The sequence below is a fragment of the Canis lupus genome, chromosome 30 (assembly GCF_048164855.1).
Source record: "Canis lupus baileyi chromosome 30, mCanLup2.hap1, whole genome shotgun sequence".
NCBI classification, from domain to species: domain Eukaryota; kingdom Metazoa; phylum Chordata; class Mammalia; order Carnivora; family Canidae; genus Canis; species Canis lupus.
The window spans coordinates 8754809-8781312 of NC_132867.1; the positions used below are offsets into that span (position 1 = coordinate 8754809).

The following is a 26504-nucleotide window of genomic DNA, read 5'->3' on the forward strand; positions in this document are numbered from 1 at the left end:
ATCATGTTTTATATCTCACTTTCCCTAGCCATCCTTATCTAATTCATCAACAAATTTGATTATGTCTCCTTTCAAAGCAGTAACAAAGGTGCCCCCTTCTCAGCTTCCCTCTTCCCTACCTACTTCGAGCTATTACCAGCTCCCCTTGAACTGCTATTATAGCCTCTAATGGGTAACTCTACTCCTACTTATAATTCCCTAAAATTCATTCACCACATGGCAGCCTGTGTGTTCTTAAAGAAATCAGATATTGTCACTCCCTACTCATAAGTGTTACCAAGACCGTCATGAATACTGATAGGGTCCAAGATAAGATTAGATATGGTAGCATATATACCATATATTGAAATTTGTTTGAATATTTTAAGTTATATGCAATAATAATAAAATGTTAAATAAAATATGTTGTCTGCCTGCCTTGACAATATGTCATCATACAGCTTTGAATTTGGAACTTGTACCTTCCTCAGAATTCTATACTATATATGGTCCCACATGGGGCCCCCAGGCACAAAGAGTCTCACTGAAATTCTGCCCTGCTTCTCCCACATTCCATTACCTTGCCTAAGATCTCAAGGTATAGCCCCTGCATGAATTTGGTCATTCCAACTTTTACATTCTAGCTATGTCTATACCCCTTGAAAATAGCCACACTTTGAGACTCAAGTGAATGCATTGTTTATGCAGTATGCCTTCTGGAGAATGAAACTGAGTAGGCCTTTAAAACCAACGTAGAGCTACTTGGGCAGAAAATTCTTGAGTCTCAGGCACCTAAAGCATCTGGGGTAAGAAGGGAAAGACATATAGAGGTCCACATCTTTGTTCCTACCTAATCTTCTTCCTTTATCAGAGCATAGCTGGAGGGAGACTGAAGGAACAGAGAAGAGATGTCTCTTGCCTTCGATTAAGAATAACACCTAGAATAAAATCCGCGCTCTTCATCATGATCTATAACAACATATTGATATGACACTTCTCCAGCTTTCAAAGCTTCTTCATTCATATTTTTTGTTTCCAGTAGCTGTGAATCAGGAGTCTGGGCACGGCTAACCTTAGTATTTTCCTGAGATCTCATGAGGCTATAAACAATGTATCAGCTGGGCTCCATTTTCATCTTGAAATGAGTTTGTGAGTAATAATGATGTAAGTTAAAAACATGGAAGGCACTGTGTACAACCAGCAAGATGTGAGAGCAGCTTCAAGTTGAGAGCCAGGAAGGTTATTCTGTCAATAGCCTGAATGAATTTGCAGGTGGATTCTTCCAAAGTTTAGCCTCCAGATAGGAATGCAGTGTGGCCAACATCTTTTACTGCATCTTCATGAGATTCTGAGCAAATGGTTCAGCTATTAGGTGCTCAGAGACCTTACTCAAGGATTGTGAAATAATAAATATGTTATTTTAAACAACTAATGTTGTGGTAATTTGTTGTGAAGGATAGAAAACTATTATAGGAACACCTGGGGGGCTTAGTCAGTTGAACATCTGTCTTCGACTCAGGTCATGATGATTGGGTCCCAGGATCAAGTCCCGCATTCCTGTTTCTCTCTCGCTCTGCCCCTCTCCCTGCTCATGCTGTCTCTTTCTCTGTCAAATAAATAAATAAAATCTTAAAAAAAACCCTACTATAAACTGTTATACTGCTTCTCAATTTTCTTTTCTTTGTACTTCCATTTCTTACTTCATTACTTACTTTCTTCTTTCCAAAAATATTATTAAGCATTATTATTGTGCCAGCCCACATTTTAGGTCCTGGAGGCACTTAGACCCGGCTTTGGGAGTCTAACAAATTTAGGTTCAGTCATCTGTTTACACTACACCTACTTCTAGAAAGGGCTTAAGGAAATTAATAGTGGAAATGCATATTTAAATGTGAGTGAAATAACTATAACAAAAACAATAGATAAACCAGAAATATTACTGAGAAGTATTACATTTATTAACCTTGTTAAAGAGATTTACTGAATAATTAGTATTCATTTAAAAAAATCTACAATCATATGGATTTTTAAGTTTCCAAGACTTCAAAAAGTTATTTCTTTTATTTTTCTGCAATGATCTACTAGAATCTTAGAATTTTAAGATTCTAAGTTGTCTTTATTTTTCCTGTTTTGTACTGAGTTTCAAACATTTTGATGTATGGCATTTTTACAAGTTTGTCCCATTCTAGGCCTTAAAACAAAATTTGAGTTATTTCCTATCAGTAATGAATCAATTATTGAGTTTCACTTTAGTCAAAAAAAAAAAAAAGATTCTCTTCAGGAACATTCTGACTCATGTAGTATTCTAAACAGAGCTTAAAATCCATTGTCTACATAATTTATACAGAAAGGCAGTATGGGATACTGAGAGGAATAGCAGATTCTCTGTCATAAGGTTTGTATCTTATCTCTGTCACTTGTTAGCACTGTAACTTTCGGCAACTATTTTAACTTACTGAAGCCTTGATTTTTCACCAATTTTAAAGCTTTTCATCTATAAAAGAGATTAAATATTTCAAAAAAAAATCCTAAAAGTTTATATAGTAAATGCAAAATATAAGTAGTGAAATACTGAACTAACCACATTATAGGTAAGTTAGAATTTTGTTCAGAAATGCAATTTAAATGCCTCAAATTAATCATCCTCTCAGAAGGAAAAGATAGTGTAAATCTTACTCTGGTTACTTAAGAAATGTCAATAGGGATAAAATCAGGGAGGAAATACTTAAAGCCTGCCTAATAGTGTACATCTATAAATTTAGAAAAAAAAGGCAGAAATTCTTCTTTTATTTAATTTGGTGACCAATTACCCAGCATGCAATTCTAGACAGGAACACTGGGCCATTCAAATTTGAAGAGTGAACACTTGAGAAAGAATAGGCAAAAAACTTGGGATTTAATGGGGTTACTAGGAACACAGATATGACAATCTTCAAAGCTACTAGCAATTTCAGTTGATTTTTCTGGTTGAAAGGCTCTAGCTGATGACCACAAATCAATTACAGTTAACTTATTTTTCCCCACTGTTCAAAGATTAGACTTGAACAGCAAGGGGCTTGTTTCTATGAACAGAGGGTATCACGAACAATTGGGAGTTATTCTCTCAGTAGGGAGCCTTGGCAAATTGAAATACTATGGAAAAAAGAATCTTTAAAAAAATCCTAAAAAAATAAAGATGGAAAATTCTGAACACTTTATCTTAACAACAACCAAAAAAGTCCCAAACACAAACCATTTGTCTGGAAGTATTTGTAGATAAAATCTCAGTAAGTAAATCAAACAATTTTTTTCACCATATATGCATGTAAATGTACTATGTGTAATAAAGCCATATTTTTCAATCTGCAGCTGCTGTAATAAAATCCCTTGTTTGCCAAAATACTTCTAAAATAACATAACCACGGAACATTTATATTTAAAAAAATATTTCAGGACACTGGATAATATATTATTTAGCAAAATTTCATAAAGTAAAAAATTTACAACTTCATTTATCCCTATATTCAGAAGTCTTTTAAATAAAATATTCAGAATTATGGTGAGATCTGAATTCAAATTGCATGCATTCATGTAGTAAAATATAGGTACAAAATTGAAGGAAGAAGAGATTCAAAGAAGATTTAGGTAAACAGTACTTCCCTTTTTCAAAAGTTGCCTGTAAGATGGTCATCTTACATTTCCAAATCTCAGCTGTCTGTAAGATGAAGATCCTGACAAATAGTGCTCAATAGGATTATATTATTAGAAAGAAGCAAATGGTAGGATAGGGCCATTGTTAACAAGAAAGCATATCATAAATATAAATTTTCAGACTTTCTATTTTATGTAACCCTTTATGAAATGGTATATAAATTATTCTCTTTCAGTCTCTTTTGTATATGATTATTCATGACTGGGATTTTCAGGCTTTTTGTTGCTTTAATGCATGCTTTTCTGATCATTCCATTAGTCATTACATCCTATCAGAATAATTGATGTTTAGGAAAAAAGAGTTATCTTTTACAAAGCATTTCTGTAACTTTGGTAAGTGTAATAACAAACTTTCTTATGAGGCCTGAAAATAGCCCAAAACATTCATATAGTCCACATTTAGATCAATAATCTGTGGAAATGAAAATCAGCAATATTATTTGGATAAATTGTTTTAGAATACTCTTTGATGTGTAATTAGAACAAAATAATTGTATTTCAATTAAGGATATTTTTGTTATTGTTGTTCAAAACATGATTTTGCCATAGGTGATATCTTCGGAGGATAAATGAAGACAACTGTCAGACTATTTTCACATAATGGATTTTACAAAACAATACTTAGATAGTTAATTGTGTCTAGATGCATTTTGGTATTACATCTTTTTAAAATGATTGTAGGCATAAATGAACTGCAAAAATAAACATTTTCTCTATACCTTAAAATATTCCCAGAAGTAACAAGATAGTGCTTCAAGTAAGTCTTACAAGGAACAATAAAAATGGAAGACAAGGTGCTCTCAAAATGCGTAATTACTCTTCTACTAATATGTTATGTTTCACGTGACAGTTCTTAATAAACAACTGATACAATATTGTCATAGCAAATGCACCCATAATATGTGATGTGAAAGATTTATTTCTATACTAAGTTATTGCTAGGTTATTGCTAGAAGAATTAAAAAGTCTAAATAATACTAATGGACTGAGTCCACATCTGCATTATATCCTCAACCCTATTACCTTTACATTCCAACAAAATTTCTCTGCTGCAAGAAGGTAACAAAATGATTTATATCTGACCACCACACCTACAACAAATTGATCAAAACAATTTTTTGGAAACAAATTTAATGCCTCTTTATTAATCATTTATAATTGCAGGTTTATATAAATATGGATATAGATGATAGAGACAGAATTAGAAATATATGCATTGTTCCTTAGACTTTTTCTGCCATGTTAATAAATAAATTTGAATCAAGAAATATGGCCAAAATAGCATATTACTTATTATAAGCAAAAATAAAAAGCATGTAGCTAAATGTGGGTCATTAACATTCTATAGAAATAATATGTCATAAGAGAGCCTGGGTGGCTCAGTCAGTTAAGCATCTGCCTTCAGCTCAGGCCATGTTCTTGGGGTCTTGGGATTGAGGCTTACATCAAGAGCCTTTCTTGGCGGAGAGTCTGTATCTCCTTCTCCCTCTGCTTCTCCTTCTCACTCTTGTTCTCTTTCTCAAATAAATTAATAAAATCTTAAAAAAGGAACTAATATGTGATATTATACATTTGATTGGTTATAACCTACATTTTATAAAGTTTTTTCACTATATGCAATCCACTTATAAAATCGTGCAAGACTTTGTTATTTTAAGATACGACTGTTATTTGGGAGACTTATGGAATTAGTCTTTAACTTACAGTTCCTTTCACATGGATAATACAAAATATTTAGAAACATTTGATATAATATTTATCATCACTGATTCTGATTCTAATAAAAATTAATGTCTTTTTTAAAAAGTCTTAATATATTTCTCAGTGTTTTAAAAAATAGTGATCAATTTCATATTTAAGTTTCTCGTATTTGAGGTCACAGTAGACAATGTTCTAGAAAAGTGAAGTGATTGAGAAAGTAAAGGATATTATTCATAACTTAAGAAAATTAGTTACACCTGTTAGACTTATTCAGCATTCATGACAGCTGGTATTAAACATTCAAGACCCTGGTATTTTGATAACAAGGAATAATATGAACAATGGGCCGTGCTCTCTTCGAATGTCAAGGGTGAAGATGGTTAATTAAGCCATTCAGATGTCTATAGAGCAGATGAAGTGAAATACAAATAAGTAGATGCAAATAATGAAACATATCCTAGGAAGCAATTCATGTGATTCCTATTCATAAATGGAGGCCAAGGATAATATTTATCCATTATTCCTTTTGGAAATGATGTTAAAAAATGACACCATAAAAAAGCTTAAAGAGATATATATTCATTAAATCCATAGTAAAAATCTCAAGAAACATTGATGTTCTCAAAATTAATAAGAAGGAACATGTGATAATAATAATGTCACTAATACAACATTGAAGCATTAAAAAAATTCCAAGGCAGAAACCTTTTTGCATAGTTATCATATAATATGCCTGCTTAGGTATCATTAATTCCGTGTTTAAGAAGCGTTTAAGAGGGGCAGCCCCAGTGGCTCGGCGGTTTAACGCCACCTTCAGCCCAGGGTGTGATCCTGGAGACCCAGGATCAAATCCTGCATCCAGCTCCCTGCATGGAGCCTGCTTCTCCCTCTGCCTGTGTCTGCCTCTCTCTGTGTCTGTGTCTCTCATGAATAAATAAATAAAACCTAAAGAAGAAAAAAAGAAAGTGTTTAAGAAACTAATGTTTATCAAAGAGGATATGTGCATAGCATTTTATAATACAATTTAGTAATAACACAAATCTATATGATGTTTAGAATTTTAAGCAAAGAAATTTTAAAGGAATGGCATTAGCTATTGTAGCATGATGTATTCAGAATTAATATACTTTTAAAGTTGCTCTTTCAAGGTGCTAGAGTTGGAAAGACAGTCTACAGATATAAAAATCTGAGAATAAGAAAAGAAATTATTTATGCAAAATCACAGCTGGTCAGTTATAGAACCAAGATAGAAACTCATATTACAAATTCATTAAAGAAACATACCCTTTATTGATACTTACTGAAAAGTAAGCACAAGGTACCTGAGACAGAAAGATGACTAGGTCATGGAGATATTATTCTAGGAAGGATTATTCTGGCAAGTGTAAGGAAGTAGTATAAAATGATATAAGAATGGACTTCCACTTCTGAGAAGCCAGTTTAGACTATTTTTTTTTATTTCTCACACTAAATAAACTAAAAACTCTGCAAATTGCACCTATTCCAGAACACAAAGAACAGTAGGGTTTTCTGTTTTCTGTTTTTGTTTTTTTTTTTTTTTTTTTTTTTTTTTGAGTTTCCAACATTTTATTTTTGCTTCGTGTCTCCCAGAATGGGGGCTGAAGAAGCCAGCAATCTAGATACGCCAATAAGCACAGACCAAAAAAGCCACAACAAAGGTTTGCTCTTTGTAGCTACAAAAAATATTTTAGCAATAAGATAGTATCTCATTTTGGCTTTTATTTGCATTTCCCTGATGACTAATGATGTTGAGCAAGTTTTCATATGCTTTGTGTATCTCTGGCAAAATTTCTATTCAAGGTTTTGCTAATTTTTAATTGGATAGTTTTTGTTTTTGCTGTTAAGTTTGAGAGATGTTTATATATTTTGGAAATAAGTCCCTTTACATTTGTAGTTTGCAAATATTTTTCTTTTCCATTTCATAGGTTATCTTTTCATTCTGTTGATTGGTTCCTTTGTAGCATGGAGGTTTTAAAATTTGATTCAGTCTCATTTGTCTGTCTGCTCTTATTGAATGTGCTTTTGGTGTCATAACCAAGAAATCCTCCTTGGTTAAGTTTATTCCTATGCATTTTATTCTTTTTGATCCTATTGTCAATTGGATTGTTTTAATTGCTTTTTAAAAATTATTCGTTGTTAGTATATAGAAATGCGACTGACTTGTGTGTGATTTTATATCTTACGACTTCTCTGAATTTGCTTAGAGGTTCTAATAATTGTTGGTGCAACCTTTAGGGTTTTCTAGATCATATCATTTATGGATAGAGAATGTCATTACCTCTATTAATTTGAATGTTTTTCATTTCTTTTTCTTTAACTGCTCCATCTAGGACTTCCAATACTATGTCGAGAAGTGCTGAAAGTCAAGTAGCGATGGGCATCCTTATCTTGTACTTGATCTCACAGAGAAAGTTTTCAGTTTTTTACCATTCAACGTGATGTTAGTTGTGGGCTTTTTGTAGATGATCAATATTATGTTTAATGAATTTCCTTCTTTATTAGAGGGTTTTTTAAATGAAAGATTGATTTTTTTTCAAATGCTATTTCTGTTCATTGAGATAATCATGTGTTTTTTATTCTTCATTCTGTTAATGTGTGCATTATATTGATTGGTTTTCATATGTTAAAATATCCTTGCATTCCAAGCAATAAACTCCTTTAGGGCAAGATATATATATATAATCCTTTTAAGTGTTATTAAATTTGGTTTGCTTATATTTTGTTGAGAATTTTGTTTGAGAATTCATCAGGGATATCAGTCTTTGGTTTACTTGTAACATCTGTCAGGTTTTGGCATCAAGGTAATGCTAACCCAATAAAAAAGGTTTTTAGAAGTATTCATTATTCTTAAATTTTGAGGGGAGGAATCTGAAGAAGATTGGTGTTAATTCTTTAAATGTTTGGTAGAATTCTTTCAGTTAAGATGCCTGGCCCAAGGGTTTTTGGGGGAGAATTTTTATTTTTGATTACAAATTCAGTCTTTATAGTTGTGAGTCGGCTTAGATTTTTTATTTCTTCAAGATGCAGTATTAGTAGGTTTTGTGCTTCTAGAAATTTATTCGTTTTTTGGTATGTTATCTAATTTGTTGGTGGGTAATTGTTCACATTTATCTATTATTCTTTTTAATTTCTATGATATCTATTATAATTTCTCCTCTTCTATGCTTCCATTTCTATTTTTTATTGAGTCCTTTCTCTCTCTCTTTTCTTAAGGATTTTATTTGAGAGAGCAAAAGCAGTGGGGAGTGGCAAAGGGCCTCCTCACTAAGCAGAGAGACTGATTCTAAGCTTGATCCCAGAACCCAGATTATAACCTGAGCTGAAGACAGATGCTTAACTAAGTCACCAAGGAGACCTGTCTTTTATCTTTATTCTTTGTCTAGTTAAGGATTTCTCATCTTTATTACATTTTTCAAAGAATAAACCACTTTTGTCGGGTATTATTTTGTTTTTGTTTTTGTTTTTCTGTTTTTGTATCTCAAGTTCTGCTCCAATTTTTATTATTTTCTTTTGTCTGTTAACTTTGAGTTTATTTTATTCGTCTAGCTTCTTATGGTGTAAAGTCAAGGCTGTTGAGTTGAAATTTTTGTCTTTAATAATGTAGGCATTTGCAACTGTGAATTTCCCTCTTCTTATTGTTTTTGTTGTACCACATAAGTTTTGATGTTGTATTTTCATTTTCATTTGTCTCAAGGTATTTTCTACTTTCCCTTGTGACTTCCTCTGTGATCTGCTGTTTGTTTAAGCATGTACTGTTTAATTTCCACATATTTGTGATTTTTCCAGTGTCCATTTTGCTATTGATTTTTAGCTCCATTTCATTGTGGTCAAAAAGGATGCTTTGTATGATTTAAATCTTCCTAAATTTGTAAAGACTTATTTTATAGCCTAACATATAATTATCCTGGAGAATGTTCTATATGCTCCTGAGAAGAATGTGCATTCTACTGCTGCTGGGTAGAGTGTTCTGTATGTATCTATTGGTCTAGAGTGTTTGAGTTCTTTTGATCATCTGTCTGGATTAACTATCCATCACTGAAAGTGCAGCATTGAAATCTCCTACTACTTTTATATTATGATTTCTTCCTTCTATCCTATCAAGTTTGCTATATATATATATGAATATACATGAATTTATGTATTTATGTATTTATGTATTTATAAAATTATTATAGCTTCCTAGTGAGTTGATGTTTTTATCATTATATAGTATTCTTGTCTCCTGTGACAGTATTTGATTTAAAGTATAAAAGTATAAAGTATAAAAGTGTATCTGGTCTGATATAACTATAGCCACCCCTATTCTCTTTCCCCCTTCCTCTATTCTCTTTTGGTCATCACTTGCATGGAGTTTATTTTTCCATCCCTTTACTATCAGTGTATGTATATCCTTATATTTAAAATAAGTCTTTGGTAGATACTGTAGAGTTGGATCTCATTTTTTAAAATTATTTTATTTATAAAATTATTTTATTTATTTACTCATGGGAGACAGAGAGAGACGCAGAGACACATGACAGAGGGAGAAGCAGGCTCCATGCAGGGAACCTAATGTGGGACTCAATCCCAGGACCCCAGAATTATGACCTGAGCTGAAGGCAGATGCTCAAATGCTGATCCACCCAGGTGTCCCAGATATCATTTTTTAAAATCCATTCATAATATATATCTTCTTAATGGGAGATTTAATCCTTCTATATTTAAGGTAATTACTAATAGGGAAGCAATTACTATTGACATTTTGTTAATTATGTCCTATATGTCTTCTACTGATTTAGTCATTTTCCTTTCTTGATGCCTTGTGTTTCACTGACATTTTGTGTGTTTACATGCTTTGATTATTTTTTCTCCTTTTCTTTTGTAAATCTTCAATAGATATTTTCTCTGTGGTTACCATGGGGATTAACTAAAATATTTTTTCAGTAACATACTAATTATTGTAAATTTTTGCATTCAATCACAGTAAAAAATATTCTACCCTTTATATCTCCCCCTACATTTTCATTGATGCCACATATCACCTCTTTTTATATTTTATATTAATTAACAGTTGACTGTGTGCTTTGAACTTTTAAATTCTATAACTGAATTTAAAATGAGCTGATAGGAGAAACTGAGTGGCAGTTGGATAAGCGACCAACTCTTGATTTAGGCTCACTCAGGTCATGATCTCAGGGTTTTGAGATCAAGGACTGTGTCAGGCTCCATGCTCAGTGGGGTGTCTGCTTAGAATTCTCTGCTGCTGCCCCCATTCATGCCCAGTGCAGTCTCTCTCTCTCTCTATCTCTCTCTCAAATAAATAACTCTTTTAAAAATGTGATTTGAGCACCACCATTATAATATTACAGATTTTGTATATGTTCATGTCTTTATCAGAGAGATTTATATTTTTGCATGCTTCTGTGTTGTTTTTAACTTTGGTTTTATTTTTTATTTTTTTATAAATTTATTTTTTATTGGTGCTCAATTTGCCAACATATATAATAACACCCAGTGCTCATCCCATCAAGTGGCCCCTCAGTGCCCATCACCCAGTCACCCCCACCCCCCGCCAACCCCCTTTCTACCACCCCTAGTTTGTTTCCTAGAGTTAGGAGTCTCTCATGGTCTGTTTCCCTTTCTGATATCTCCCACTCATTTTTTCTCCTTTCCCCTTTGTTCTCTTTCACTATTTTTTAATATTCCCCAAATGAATGAGACCATATAATGTTTGTCCTTCTCTGATTGACTTATTTCACTTAGCATAATACCCTCCAGTTCCATCCACATTGAAGCAAATGGTGGGTATTTGTCGTTTCTAATGGCTGAGTAATATTCCAGTGTATACATAAACCACATCTTCTTTATCCACTCATCTTTCCATGGACACCGAGGCTCCTTCCAGAGTTTGGCTATTGTGGACATTGGTGTTATAAACATTGGTTTAAGGCCAGATGTCCTGGCATTTCATTGCATCTGTATCTTTGGGGTAAATCCCCAGCAGGGCAATTGCAGGGTCGTAGGGCAAATTTATTTTTAACTCTTTGAGGAACCTCCACACAGTTTTCCAGAGTGGCTGAACAAGTTCACATTCCCACCAACAGCAAGGGGATTCCCCTTTTTCCACATTCTCTTGAACATTTGTTGTTTCCCGTCTTGTTAATTTTCCCCATTCTCACTGGTGTGAGGTGGTATCTCATTGTGGTTTTGATTCATTTTTCCCTGAATGCAGAGCATTTTATCATGTGCTTGTTGGCCATGTCTATGTCTTCCTCTGTGAGATTTCTGTTCATGTCTTTTGCCCATTTCATGATTGGATTGTTTGTTTCTTTGCTGTTAAGTTTAATAAGTTCTTTATAGATCTTGGATACCAGCCCTTTATCTCATAGGTCATTTGCAAATATCTTCTCCCATTCTGTAGGTTGTCTTTTAGTTTTGTTGACTGTATCCTTTGCTGTGCAAAAGCTTCTTATCTTGATGAAGTCCCAATAGTTCATTTTTGCTTTTGTTTCTCTTGCCTTCATGGATGAATCTTGCAAGAAGTTACTGTGGCCAAGTTCAAAAAGGGTGTTGCCTGTGTTCTTCTCTAGGATTTTGATGGAATCTTGTCTCACATTTAGATCTTTCATCCATTTTGAGTTTATCTTTGTGTCTGGTGCAAGAAAGTGGTCTAGTTTCATTCTTCTGCATGTGGATGTCCAGTTTTCCCAGCACCATTGATTGAAGAGACTGTCTTTCTTCCAATGGATAGTCTTTCCTCCTTTATGGAATATTAGTTGACCATAAAGTTCAGGGTCCACTTCTGGGTTCTCTATTCTGTTCCACTGATCTATGTGTCTGTTTTTGTGCCAGTACCACACTGTCTTGATGACCACAGCTTTGTAGTACAATCTGAAATCCGGCATTGTGATGCCCTCAGCTATGGTTTTCTTTTTTAAAATTCCCCTGGCTATTCGGGGTATTTCTGATTCCACACAAATCTTAAAATAATTTGTTCTAACTCTCTGAAGAAAGTCCATGGTATTTTGATAGGGATTGCATTAAACGTGTAAATTGCCCTGGGTAACATTGACATTTTAACTATATTAATTCTTCCAATTCATGAGCATGGAATATTTTTTCATCTCTTTGTGTCTTCCTCAATTTCTTTCAGAAGTGTTCTGTAGTTTTTAGGGTATAGATCCTGTATACCTCTTTGGTTAGGTTTATTCCCAGGTATCTTATGCTTTTGGGTGCAATTATAAATGGGATTGACTCTTTAATTTCTCTTTCTTCAACCTCATTGTTTGTGTATAGAAATGCCACTGACTTCTGGGCATTGATTTTGTATCCTGACACACTGCCAAATTGCTGTATGAGTTCTAGCAATCTTGGGGTGGAGGCTTTCGGGCTTTCTATGTAAAGTATCATGTCATCAGCAAAGAGAGAGAGTTTGACTCCTTCTTTACCAATTTGAATGCCTTTTATTTCTTTTTGTTGTCTGATTGCTGAGTCTAGGATTCTAGTACTATGCTGAATATCAGTGGAGAGAGTGGACATCCCTGTCATGTTCCTGATCTTAGGGGAAAGGCTCCCAGTGCTTCCCCATTGAGAATGATATTTGCTGTGGGCTTTTCGTAGATGGCTTTTAAGATGTCGAGGAATGTTCCCTCTATCCCTACACTCTGAAGAGTTTGGATCAGGAATGGATGCTGTATTTTGTCAAATGCTTTCTCTGCATCTAATGAGAGGATCATATGGTTCTTGGTTTTTCTCAATGGATTTCATTGAGTTCTGCTCGAATCTTTATTGACTCTCTTCTTCTGCTGGAAGGATCTATTTGCTGTTTTTTCTCCAGCTCCTTTAGTTGCAAGGTTAGCTTTTGTATTTGAGTTCTTTCCAGTTCTTGGATGGATGCTTGTATTCCGATGTATTTCCCCCTCAGGACTGCTTTTGCTGTATCCCAAAGATTTTGAATTGTTGTATCATCAGTCTCATTAGTTTCCATGAATCTTTTAAATTCTTCTCTAATTTCCTGGTTGACCCTTTCATCTTTTAGCAGGATGGTCCTTAACCTCCATGTGTTTGAAATCCTTCCAATCTTCTTGTGATTTAGTTCTAATTTCAAAGCATTATGGTCTGAAAATATTCAGTGGACGGTCCCAATCTTTTGGTATCAGTTCACACCTGATTTGTGACCCAGTATGTGGTCTATTCTGGAGAAAATTCCTTGTGCACTTGAGAAGAATGTGTATTCAGTTGAGTTTGGATGTAAAGTTCTGTAGATATCTGTGAAATCCATCTTGTCCAGGGTATCATTTAAAGGTCTTGTTTCTTTGGAAATGTGCACTTAGAAGACCTATCGAGTGTAGAAAGAGCTAGATTGAAATCACCAAGTATAAGTGTATTATTATCTAAGTATGTCTTAATTTTAGTTATTAATTGATTGATATATTTGGCAGCTCCCACATTGGGGGCATATATATTGAGGATTGTTAAGTCCTCTTGTTGGATAGATCCTTTAAATATGATAGAGTGTCCTTCTTCATCTCTCACTACAGTCTTCGGGATAAACTTTAGTTTATCTGATATAAGGATGGCTACCCCTGCTTTCTTTTGAGGACCATTCGAATGGCAAATGGTTCTCCAACCTTTCATTTTCAGGCGTAGGTGTCCTTATGTCTAAAATGAGTCTCTTATAAACAGCAAATAGATGGGTCCTGCTTTTTTTTATCCAGTCTGAAACCCTGCGCCTTTTGATGGGGGTCATTAATCCTATTCTCGTTCAGAGTTTTTATTGAAAGATATGAGTTTAGTGTCATCATGGTATCTATTCAGTCCCTGTTTTTGTGGATTCTTTCCTTGGACTTCCTCTTTCTTTTACAGAGTCCCCCTTAAAATTTCTTGCAGAGCTAGTTTGGAGGTCACATATTCTTTCAGTTCCTGCCTGTCTTGGAAGCTCTTTATCTCTCCTTCCATTCTGAATGAGAGCCTTGCTGGATAAAGTAGTCTTGGTTGCATGTTCTTCTCATTTAGGACCCTGAATATATCCTGCCAGCCCTTTCTGGCCTGCCAGGTCTCTGTGGAGAGGTCTGCTGTTACCCAATATTCCTCCCCATAAAAGTCAGGGATTTCTTGTCTCTTGCTGCTTTAAGAATCTTCTCTTTGTCTTTGGAGTTTGCAAGCTTCACTATTAAATGTCAGGTGTTGAACAGTTTTTATTGATTTTAGGGGGGGATGTCTCTATTTCCTGGATCTGAATGCCTGTTTCCCTTCCCAGATTAGGAAAGTTTTCAGCTATGATTTGTTCAAATACATATTCTGGACCTCTGTCCCTTTCGGCGCTCTGGAACCCCAATTAAATGTAGATTTTTCTTTTGAGGTTGTCATTTAATTCCCTCTATCTATCCTCATTATTTTTTTAATTTTTTTTTCTCTTTTTTCCTCAGTTTCCCTCTTTGCTATCAACTTGTCTTCTATGTCACTCACTCGTTCTTCCACCTCCTTAACCCTTGTCGTTAGGACCTCTAGTTTGGATTTCATCTCATTTAATTGATTTTTAATTTCTGCCTGATTAGATCTAAATTCTGCAGTTATGAAGTCTCTTGAGTGCTTTATGCTTTTTTTCTAGAGCCACCAGTAGCTTTATAATAGTGCTTCTGAATTGGCTTTCTGACATTGAATTGTAATCCAAAGTTTTTAACTTTGTGGGACAGAGGACTATTTATGATTCTTTCTTTTGAGGTGAGTTTTTCCTTCTAGTCATTTTGCTCAGTGCAGAGTGGCCAAAAACAAGTTGTATTGGGAAAAGGAGATAAAGAGAGGAGAGAAAGAAGAAAAGAAAAAGAAAAAAAGAAGAAAAAAGAAGAGAAGAAAAGAAAAAAAGGGGGAGGGAAGCAAACCAAACAAAAAACAAGGGGGAGTATCCTCTGATTCTGTATACTGTAAATCCCTCGACTTCTCCTGGAACTTTCCAGGGCTCCTTGGTCAATAATTTGTTTTTCCTGTGTAGGTCTAGCTGGTCTTCTGAGGGAGGGGCCTGCTGTGCTGATTCTTAGGTGTGAGCACCTGGGGGAGCTGTTCATCCTCCTGCCTGGTGCAGGACTCAGAGAAAGTTGTTTAACCTGTTTATCCTGTGAGGCCACTGTGAGGCTCAGTGGGGGTTGTTTACCCGTGAGGCCCCAGGAGGAACAACAACAGTGGGGGTGGCCAGCTCTCCAGCCCTAGAGTCAGCTCTGCAGTAACTACCAGAGCTCTCAGTCTGCAGGGGCCTGGATGCTCTGCGGGCGGGGCCGCTGATCTGCTCAGCTCGGGGCTGCCCAGCGGCAGGAGCGTCCCTGCTGTCCTGGGCCCTCCCGGCCTCTGCCTGGCCCGGGGGAAGCGCCCGATCCTGGGCTGTGTCCCGGCGCCCTGTGCTCCCGGGCCTGCGCTGCTGGAATCTGGCTCCCTGCCGGGCAGCTCCCTCTGCGCCGAGCCTCTACCCGAGCCGCTCCAAGCTGCAGCCCTTTGGGGAGCTCGCCCACGGGGTGTGGGGCGCTTCCTCCCGGGGTGCAGTTCCTCTGTTAGTGTCCCTGGGAGCCTGAGGGCATCCCCGCCCCTCCTGGGATCCTGCCCGAGCTCGCTGTGGAGTGTCTTTCTGACCAGGAAGGTTGGTGCAGCTCCTGTTTCTCCGGGACGGGGCTCTCCTGTCCTGGGGGCTTTCAACTGCAGCCTCAGCCCAGCTCCTCGTGGGGCCCCTCCCCCTTGGAGGCCTTTTGTTTCTTTATTTCTTTTCCCCCGTCTTCCTACCTTAGAAGCATGAACTCTTCTCACTGTAGCATTCCAGCTGTTCTCTCTTTAAATCTCAGGCCGAGGGATCCCTGTGTGGCGCAGCGGTTTAGCGCCTGCCTTTGGCCCAGGGCGCGATCCTGGAGACCCAGGATCAAATCCCACATCAGGCTCCCGGTGCATGGAGCCTGCTTCTCCCTCTGCCTGTGTCTCTGCCTCTCTCTCTCTCACTGTGTGCCTATCATAAATAAATAAAAATTTAAAATAAATAAATAAATAAATAAATCTCAGGCCGAATTCGTAGGTTTTCAGGATGATTTGAAGGTTATCTAGGTACTTTGGTGGGGACAGGCGACTTGGGGACCCTCCTCTTCTGCCATCTTGCCCTGCCTCCCCCTGTCCTTTGGTTTTAATGTGGGGTACTCCCTTTAGCAATCCTTAAAGGCAGGTCTAGTAGGCAGCTTCTGTTGATCTGGGAAGGTCTTTATTTCTTCTTCCTTTTTGAAGGATAGTTTTGCCAGATATAATATTCTTTTTTGGTACATTTTTTATAGTTGCTTTTAATGTATCACCTCACTTCCTTCTTTGTAATGTTTCTGCTGAGGTACCTGTGGATAATTTCATGAGAGTTCCCATCTACATGACAATTTTTTTTTTTCCTTTCAGCTTCCAAAAGTTTTATGTGATTGATTTTTGACAGCTTGATCATGTGTCTCTTGGGTTTATGCTAGTTAGAAACTTTTTAATTCTTGAATTTGAATGTTTATTTCCATTCTTATATTTGGTAAGTTTTTGGCTGATATCACTTCAAATTCTCTCTCCCTTATCCATTCATTTCCATAATGCATAAATTTATCTGCATGTTGGGGTCCCATAAATTCTTTGAGCTTTTCCAATTTTCTTGATTCTTTTCCTGTTTATTTCTCCGATTCTATAATTTCAAATACACTCTTTTGAGTGCACCATATTTTTTCTTCTGCTTGATCAAGTCTGCTGTTGAAACTCTAGTGAATTTTTCATTATAGTCATTGCATTTTTCAGTTCCAAAATTTTTCTTTGCTTATTTTTATATAGTTTCTAGCTCCTTATTAATCTCATTTTGCCTATGCCTACTTTTCCTGATTTCACTTACTTGTGCGTCTGAATTCTCTGGTGCATTGAGCCTTTTAAGGTGGTTATTTTGGATTTTTTGTCAACTAATTCATAGATGTACCTTTCCTTAGGGTTTCTTTTATGGAGATTTATTTTTGTCTTTTGACTAGGCCATGCTTTCCTGTTTCTCTCTTGCTATATGTGTGGTAATTTTTGCATTTGAAAAAAAACCCAGCCATCTCCCACTCTTTATAGACTGACTTTAGAGAAAAGACCTTCACCAATGATCTTGGGAAGAGACTCTGGCAGCTTCTCAAGCCTTTTATTAAGATGCATCTTCTCTAGGTTTATGTGTTCCAGTTTCTTTTCTGGAGCTTGTGCTCTTTTGCTCTTTCTAATGTATAGTACTGTAAGTCCTTTGGGCTGCAATAAGCCAGTGAGTTCTCTTTTGTTCTCAGAAGGCAAGGCATCCAAAGTATGCTGATTTATTCTCAGTGCTCTGAGTTGGGCAAGACATAAATCAGTCCTTCTGGAAGTTTCCTGAAAAGCTTGAATATTGCATACATGCATGTATATTTCACCTTTCTCTTTGTCTTCCAAAGGAGAAGTCACAAGCTGGGTACTTTCTGATTGCTCTGAACTGTGCCAGTGTTAGGGAAGGGCTGACATGGTTGAAATAAAACAACTTTTTTTTTTTTTTTTTTTTACCTATTACATTGTGGCTGTTTTTGACTTTGAACTTGCTAGAGTCACTGTGGCTTCTTAAATGGTTTTTGGAGTTCTTATAATGGCCTTTTGGGCCATATATTTTTAAGTCATTGTCTCTGTTGGGGAATGAGATCTAGGTCTTCCTCTTTCATCATTTTGCTGATATTACTTTCTACTTAGGACAAAAGTGCCAAGCCAATTCAAGGGAGTTAGAAATGGTACTGGAGCAATTGAACATTTTTAAAATAGTATACATGAACTTAAATCTCCTATTTTACATAAAAATACATCATTGTTGGAATGCCTGGGTGGCTCAGTGGTTAAGCATCAGCCTTTGGCTCAGATCATGATCCCAGGGTCCCGCTCCCCATAAGGAGCTGCTTCTCCCTCTGTCTATGTCTCTACTTCTCTCTGTGTGTCTGTCATGAATAAATAAATAAAATATTAAAAAAATCATTATTATAGGCCAAATGTTTCTGTACCTCCAAAAAAAAAAAAAAAACATTTTGAAATATTAACCCACAATGCAATGGTATTAAGAAGTGGTACCATGAGGAAGTAATTAGAATTAGATGAGCTCACGAAGGCAGATCTCTCATGAATGGATTAGTGCCCTTATTACAAAAAATATAAGAATGCTTGCTATTCTCTGCTGCCTGCCTAACTAGGATACAATGAGAAGTGAGCAGCTTGCAACCGGAAAGAGTCTTCAATAGAACTGCTGATTCCTGATATTGGAATTCCAGGTACCATAACTGAAAGAAATAATTTCTGTTGCTTTTAAGCCACCTAGTCTTTGGTATTTCTGTTATAGCAGCCTGAACAAATGGAGACAGTCATGTAGTTAAACAAAATATGAAACCAAAACTTTGAGAAAATATACAGGAGAAAACTTTCCATAATTAGGGCTATGCAAAGAATTATTACAAATGAACAAAAAAAAACATGATTACCAAATGGAAATTTGGTAATTTGGGCTTTCAAAATTTCAACAAAATTCTGCTCTATGTAGGACATATTAGGATGAAAATATAAGCTATATGATAAAAGAGAATATTTGGAAACTACAAATTTGACAACGTACAAGTATCTTGAGTAGAGCAAGAACTATCAGTCAATGGTAAAAATAAAACAAATAATGCAGTTAGAAAATGAGTAAAAATACAGTGGCGCTCTTCCAGAAGACATACAGATAGAAAAACAAGCACATGAAAACACGTTCAACAACATACACCACTGGGGAAATGAAAATGTAAACCACAGTGAATTATAACTGCATGGTTACCAGAATGGCTCAAATGTAAAAGAGTGACAACACCAAATATTGATGAGGCTATGGAAAAAGTGGATTATTCATACATTTCTGATAGAAATGTAAAAAGTTACAGTTACTCTTAAAAGATTTGGCAACTATACAGTTGTTCCAGTACCATTTGTTGAAAATCAGTAGAATATATATATATATATATATACCTATATATTCAATGAATATATATATATATATTCATTCCAATAATGAATTGGATGAATGAATTGGATGAATGAATTATATATATATATATATATATATATATTTATTTATTCCAATAATCTCCAATATATACATTCCAATACTCTCAATTTTATTCCACTGGACTATATAGATATACTATTGCTGATGAAGCACTGTATTACTTAAAATTTAGAGTAAAATTTAAAACCAAATTTTATGCTTTTCTACAACTATCACTTTTTTGCAAAATTGTTTATTATTCTAGTTTGATTGCACTTGCATATAAATGCTAGAATTTTAATTAGATTGTATTGAATCTACAGATCTAACTAGAGAGAGCTGACATTTTAATACTATTTAGTATTCCATTTTATGAAGGTGATATAGTTTTCCATTTACTAAGTTCTTTATTTTTTCTTAATAATGTTTCCTGGTTTTAAATATGGAGGAAATATACATTTATTTTTCTCAATTATTGCAAAGTTTGTTCTATTTTTGATATTACAACAAATCAAATTGTCTTTAATTTCTATTTCCAATTGTGTATATTTACCAATAAATCTACAACCAGATCTCTTCACACATTTATGTGTTACACAATCAATACCATGTCATATCCCTTCAGCGGGAGAAAACTGGAATTTCTTATAGTGCATGCAGGTGTGCTGGCAATAAATTCTCTAAATTTTTCTTTATGTAAAAACTGCATCATTTTGCTTTTATTTTAATGGATTAATTCACTAGATATAGAAATTTTGGTTGGCAGTAATAACAATAGTGTGCTGAAAATAACAATATTATTATGTATGTTATACATATGTGTAAATATACACAGACACACACACACACATATATATATATACATATTTTTGTTTGTTTGTTTTTTCCTAGAAAGAGAGACAGTGGTGAGAGGGGCAGAAGGAGAGGAAGAGAGAGAACCATAGGCAGGCTCCATGTTCAGTGCAGAGCCCAACACAGGGTTCAATCTCAGGACTCTGAAATCATGACTTAAGCCAAAATTTGGATGTTTAACTGACTGAGACACCCTGATGTCCCTATATAAAATATATAAAAATATTGTTATTTTTAGCACATTGAACATGTCATTTTTACACCTTCTGATATGAATAATTTCTGATAAAAATTGAATCATTAATTATAATGTTTCCCAACATACATAGAGAAATATACTGTTTGTTTTTCTATAATTGTTTAAAAATTTCTTAGACTTTTAGTACATTTATTATCATTTTTGTACATTTTTATCATTTTTTAGTTTTAGCACATTTATTATCATTTTGTGTTTTCATCTTGCTTGTTATTGTTGAGCTTCTTGTAAATTCATGTGCTCTGAAAAATTTGTGAAATCTTTGGTTCTTGATATTACTTTTCTCTACCCCTTTATTTTGCTCTTCTCTTTCTAGGACTTCAATTGCATGTATTACTTACTTGACATTTCTTCACAAGTGTATTTGACATTTCTTTACAAGTGTCTTTGAAGCTCTGTCCATTTTATCTTTAATTTTTTTCTATATTCTTTAGATTGTGTAATATTTTGACCTGTTTTTAGGTTTGCTTATTTATTCTATTAACTGAAATCTGATATTAAGCCAATGTTGTTACTTTTTCATTTAAAGTTACTGTACTTTTCAGCACTTGATTTACTGAGTAGTTCTCATTTGTATGTTGAAATTCTCCAACTATTCCCACATTAAAGTCAGTTTCCATTAACTTTATACACATGTTCCCACAATTCTTCAAACATATTTATGTAATAGTTGCTCTAAAATTTTTATCCGATGAATTCAATCTGGTTCTACTCAGTTTCTGTTGGTCATCTTTCTTCCCTGTTATGAGTGACACTTTCCCTCTTCTTTAATGTAGCTATTTGTTGAAAAATGGGCATTACAGATCACGATTGCTGTGGCATTAGATCCTGTTTTATGATTTCTGTGGTGTTCTTGCTCTTAAGAGATTTACTGCTGATTCTCAGATATTCTATCAGTCTCGGGATCTGCCTGCTGCCATCTCAAGCTTGTAAAGCTTCTACTGTCTTTCGCCTTGGTGGTGGCATAGTTGGGAATTGCACACAATTAAAAAATTAAACAAAGCAATCAAATCTCAGATCTCACTCAGTACAGCTCTATCTTTAAAAAGTAAAGTCCTCATTTTCTTTTGTCTAAATTTTTGCCGTGCATTCTTCTCTCTTATTCATGAATCTGTAGTGTAGATGACAGCCAGGAATATGGGCAATTTTATGCACCAGGTTTGTATCTTACACTTTCTGTCATTTTCTAAATACCACACTTTGTCCTTTAACGTTTCAGTTACTCTTTTAATACTAAACCCTATTTGCCATCATCTCCAGTTGATAAAGATGAAGTTTCCTCTACTTATTTTGCAACAGCCTTGGGGTTTGGGAGGAGCATTCAGGCCAGAAATTCACAGATTTGCAATTCTCACATCTTCTAGTTGCAATATTTTAAAGTATAAACTCTAATTCTATTCTTCTTCTGACTGCTTTCCAGTTTGTTAAGTTTTATATGTATGAGGGGTCAAATTATTAATGTTACTGGAAGTTCTTTAGATATTAAAATTTTATGCCAAGATTTTTAAATGTTTTATTATTTAAAGATTTTATTTATTTATGAGAGAGAGAGAGAGAGAGAGAGAGAGAGAGAGAAAGGCAGAGACACAGGCAGAGGGAAAATCAGGCTCCATGCAGGAAGCCTGACATGGGACTGGATCCCGGGTCTCCAGAATCACACCCTAGGCTTCAGGCGGTGCTAAACCGCTGTGCCACCGGGGCTGCCCCCCCCCCCACAATTTTTTTTAAATACTCACATATACTGATCTAGCAAATATTAGGAGAATTTTTTGCTTAATGATAGTCATCAGGAAATGAAGAGAGGGAAGAAAGGGAGAGTTCTGTAGTTCATTATTAAAATTTACTATGAAAAATAAAAATAGTTTACCTATTATATGCAACCTAGTACTGTGAGTCTTTATGATCCGTCTTTGAAAGAGAGACATCTCAACTGGGAGGCCATGAGAGCTTCCCAATAGTTACTATGAGGGGATTTCCATTTTTGTCCCTATGTTTCTGCAATCTGGAGTCTGGAAATGATCCTTATTCCTGTTACTACAGACATAAAATATATAGAGAACACTTTATTATATTGAAGAAAGCATATCGAAAGGAAATATGGAAATAACACATTTTAGACATTATTCTTCTCTATTGCTGCCTCCCTTTCACTACTTTCTCTTACCCAAGTCCATTAGTAATCTCTCTACAAGCATTCCTAGTCTTCTTTACATTCCTAATTTGCAACACCTATACTGTTCTTTCCTCAAAAGTCCTTGTGGAGGCCATAATAATGCAGATTTCTAACTGCAGTATGTGCAATTAAGTGATAACTCTAGCTAATGCACTATGATATTATCACCATGTTCACAGTGAAGATATGTATCCCATTGGGCTGCTCTCAGCCAATGATTAAGCACATAAGAGATGCTAAGGCAGGGCCATTCCTAAGAAATAAAAGATTTCTCTGATGATCAGTGTTGACTCCAGAACTCTTTAATGGTTCTTCCAAATTCTTTTATACCTGCAGTGCATTCTAAGGTATTGACAATCCTTCCTTCCTTCCTTCCTTCCTTCCTTCCTTCCTTCCTTCCTTCCTTCCTTCCTTCCTTCCTTCCTTCCTTCCTTCCTCTTTTTCATACAAGGTCAGGCCTAAGTCACAGTCTAAAGGCTTTCATAGGCTCCCTTGGCTCTCTCTCTCTCTCTGTGATATCTAATATTTATCTTGCACATCTAATTTTGTCTTGGTGTCTGCTTCATGAAAAGTCCAAAATAATACAGACCCTGATCTATGCCAGCAGGCCTGGAAATACTCTTCTAATAAAGTGCATTTTAATTCTTGTGTTAACTTGTTTCTTCTTTCTCATCCCCCACATACAGTTAAAAGAAAATAGAAAATAGTTCATGGAGTGACTAGGAGGGGAATCTTTTTTGGTTTTGTTTATCTTTCCAAAATACTGACAATGAAATCCTCAGAATGTTTTGTATTTGTTTAATTTTAGAAAAATGTTAGGACAGTTAAGGAGGGGGCTCTGTTGGCAGTGAATGAACTACATGGGTAATAGACCAGTTCCTAAAGTCTAAATATTAAAAAGAGAGATGCATAGGTCACTTTCCTTGAACTAAAATATAACCTATTTCTTTTATCTTAAAGGATGCAATGATATAATTTATTATTTGGGTATTAAGTTTTTCAAGCCAATCTTGGCTGTTTCCTTAGTAACATTTTGCCATTAAAAACTCATTAAGAACAAACATGACTATGAACAAAGAAACAAACATGGCACCCAAATTCTGTTTGTATTTGGTTAAAAGTTGTCAGCCCCAGACTATATTAGTATATTTTAAGGTTAAGATAATTCTATAGACAATTCAAGACAAACAAGGATATATTTCTCTCTGTCTCTGTCTCTCTGTCTCTTTCTCTCTGTCTCTCAGTCTCTCTCTCTGTCTCTCTTTCTCTCCTCTCTCTCTCTCTCTCTCTATATATATATATATATATATACACACACATATGTGTGTAATTTGAAAATCAGTAGAGTGTAGAACTGAGGCTATTTTAAATCCAAAGTCTTCAATATCTGCTATCACCTCCTTTTCCAAACCCATGTCTATTTGAATCATGGGTTATAAAAATCATACCATATGAACTATGACATAGCCACTTCAAATTATATTATTGATTTTATTATGCAAAATTGTAATTTTTGCTAAAAAATAAGACTATAAAATGGTTTAGCCATATTGTCTTAACTGTGTTTAGTATGCAAACATATCTGCTTCCTGCTGGTAATCACTACTGAAGAGACTAAATTTTTTTCCCATATTCTAAATTGTTTCCAAATTTTCTACAAATTTGTGATGAAAAAATATTTAAATTTTTATTATTATTTAATAGATAAGATGCTAGCCCCTCCAGTAATATTAAGGAACAGAGTCTCAGTGTGCTTGGTTTATTCAAATACTTTGTAATCCAGTAAATATGTTTTAAGAAGATTCATATAAATAATTCATATCATTTATTTAGCAGGAAAAAAAAATGTATAGTACCTTGCAGATCCAGGCAGTAGTGCCCTTATCTCATGGAATGTACTGAATGAGGTAAAAATGATAAGAATAAGGGAAAATGCTAAAAGGAATATATTTAATTCTATTAAAATACAAAGAATGGAACAGCTAATTATCTCCATGAAGAATGATTCAGAAAACTATTTATAGATGAACAGCCATTTATACAACTGTTTAAAGGAGAAAAAGAAAAACTCATCAAGATGTATACATTTGTATGTGTACATGTTTACAAACAAATTTATCCAAGTTTTTTAATATTATGATTCAATAAACTTTTTGTTTTTTTTTTAATAAGGGAGAATTAAGATGGTGGAGTGGTAGGAGGACCTTATGTTTGTCTCATTCCTCAAACACAGCTAGATAAATACCGAATCATTCTGAACACCCAGGAAATCAATCTGAGGATTGAGAGAAAAGAGGCCACATCAAGGAAGGTAGGAGGTGTATGATTTGGGGGCAAAAGAATCATGGGTATTGTGGACAGAAGGGAGCTCTGGTCATGAAGAGAGGAGAGAAAGAGAGACAAATAAAGGAACGTGCAGGGGATTGCACAAGAAAAACATCTCCCCAAACAATTGACTGGGAAAATAAGGGCTGATTATTATAAGCAACAGATGACTCAAAGTCTGAAGTTCTAGATCTCCTTGCCATTGCGAGGGTCAAGGCTGGTAAGTGTAGTGGTGCTCCTATGGAGAAGGAGGGTGGAGGCCTGGGAGTGGACAGCATGCTCTGAGGATCCCTGGGTCCTACTGGGAGAAACAGTTCCCCTTCTTAGAGTGCATTTGGGAGAGGTGACACTGCCTCTCAAGGGACAAAAGAGCTAGCAGGCAATGTTAAGCTACCCCATTCGTTAGCTTATGAGGAGAGACACCTGCTAAGGGCAGCTAACTTGGATGTCGTCTTTTGCTGTGCTTTACCATAAAATCCAAGTCCCAGTGTGGACATGCAATTATTTTTCTGGGACAAAGCAGTACCAGCTACGGCATGGTGAGACCCTCCTTCAAGAGATCTGCATGGGTCTGCACCGTGTTATGTCCCTAAAACTTGGAGTTTTGAAACCCAGCCATGTGCCTATAATGAAACACAGAAGCACTGCACACCTGGACCTGCAGACAGCTTGAACACAGGATGAAGGCAGGAATCTGACAGAAGAACAAGAAGAAATCAAAGCCAGGGAGTTAAGCAAGATAGTTATAAGTAATATACCCAAACAAGAATTCAAAACAACAATCCTAAGGATACTTAGCAGGGCTTGAGAAAAGCATAGAAGAGACTAGAGAGACCCGTAGCACAGACATAGAAGACCTAAAAACTAATCAGGCTGAAATAAAAGGGCTATACTCAAGATGCAAAACTGACTGGATGTAATGACGAAAGAGTGGAAGAAGAAGCAGAATGAATAAATGATATAGAACATAAAATTATGAAAAATAATAATGCTGAAGAGGGAAAGGAACTATCACATCATGAAGGTAGACTTAGGGAACTCAAATGTTCCATAAAGCAAAACAACATTCATATCATAGGAGTTTCAGAAGAAGAGAGGGAAACAGATAGATGGCATATTTGAGGAAATTATAGCTGAAAACTTCCCTAATCTGGGGAAGGAAGCAGACATCCAAATCCAGGAGGCACAGATAACTCCCATCAAAATCATAGCCAGCCAACACCAGGACATGTCATAGTAAAATTTGTAAAACACAGATAAGGAAATAATCTTGAAAGTAGTAAGAGAAAAGTAATCCCTAACCTACAAGGATGGACAAATCAGGTTGGCAGCAGATCTCTCCACAGAAACCTGGCAGGCCAGAAAAGCATGGCATGATATATTCAATGTGCAGAATGAGAAAAAATATGCAGCTAAGAATATGTTATTCAGCAAGGCTGTCATTCAGAATAGGAGGAGAGATAAAAAGTTTCCCAGACAAATAAAAACTA

The 26504-nt window shown here is 35.4% G+C and overlaps 1 long non-coding RNA gene across 3 annotated transcripts in view; it reads left to right on the top strand.

Annotated features, from left to right (window-relative positions):
* Window positions 1-2302: 2302 nt before the first annotated feature.
* Window positions 2303-26504, top strand: part of LOC140621837 (uncharacterized) — a 31592-nt gene continuing 7390 nt past the window's right edge. The window contains exons 1-3 of one of the 3 annotated variants that reach the window (XR_012021561.1): window positions 2324-2374; window positions 18585-18662; window positions 24923-25000. This is a non-coding gene — a long non-coding RNA (uncharacterized lncRNA). Of the gene's footprint in view, window positions 2375-18584; window positions 18663-24861; window positions 25001-26504 lie in introns of all 3 variants that reach the window. The other 2 variants (XR_012021563.1, XR_012021562.1) reach the window with 2 other exon arrangements.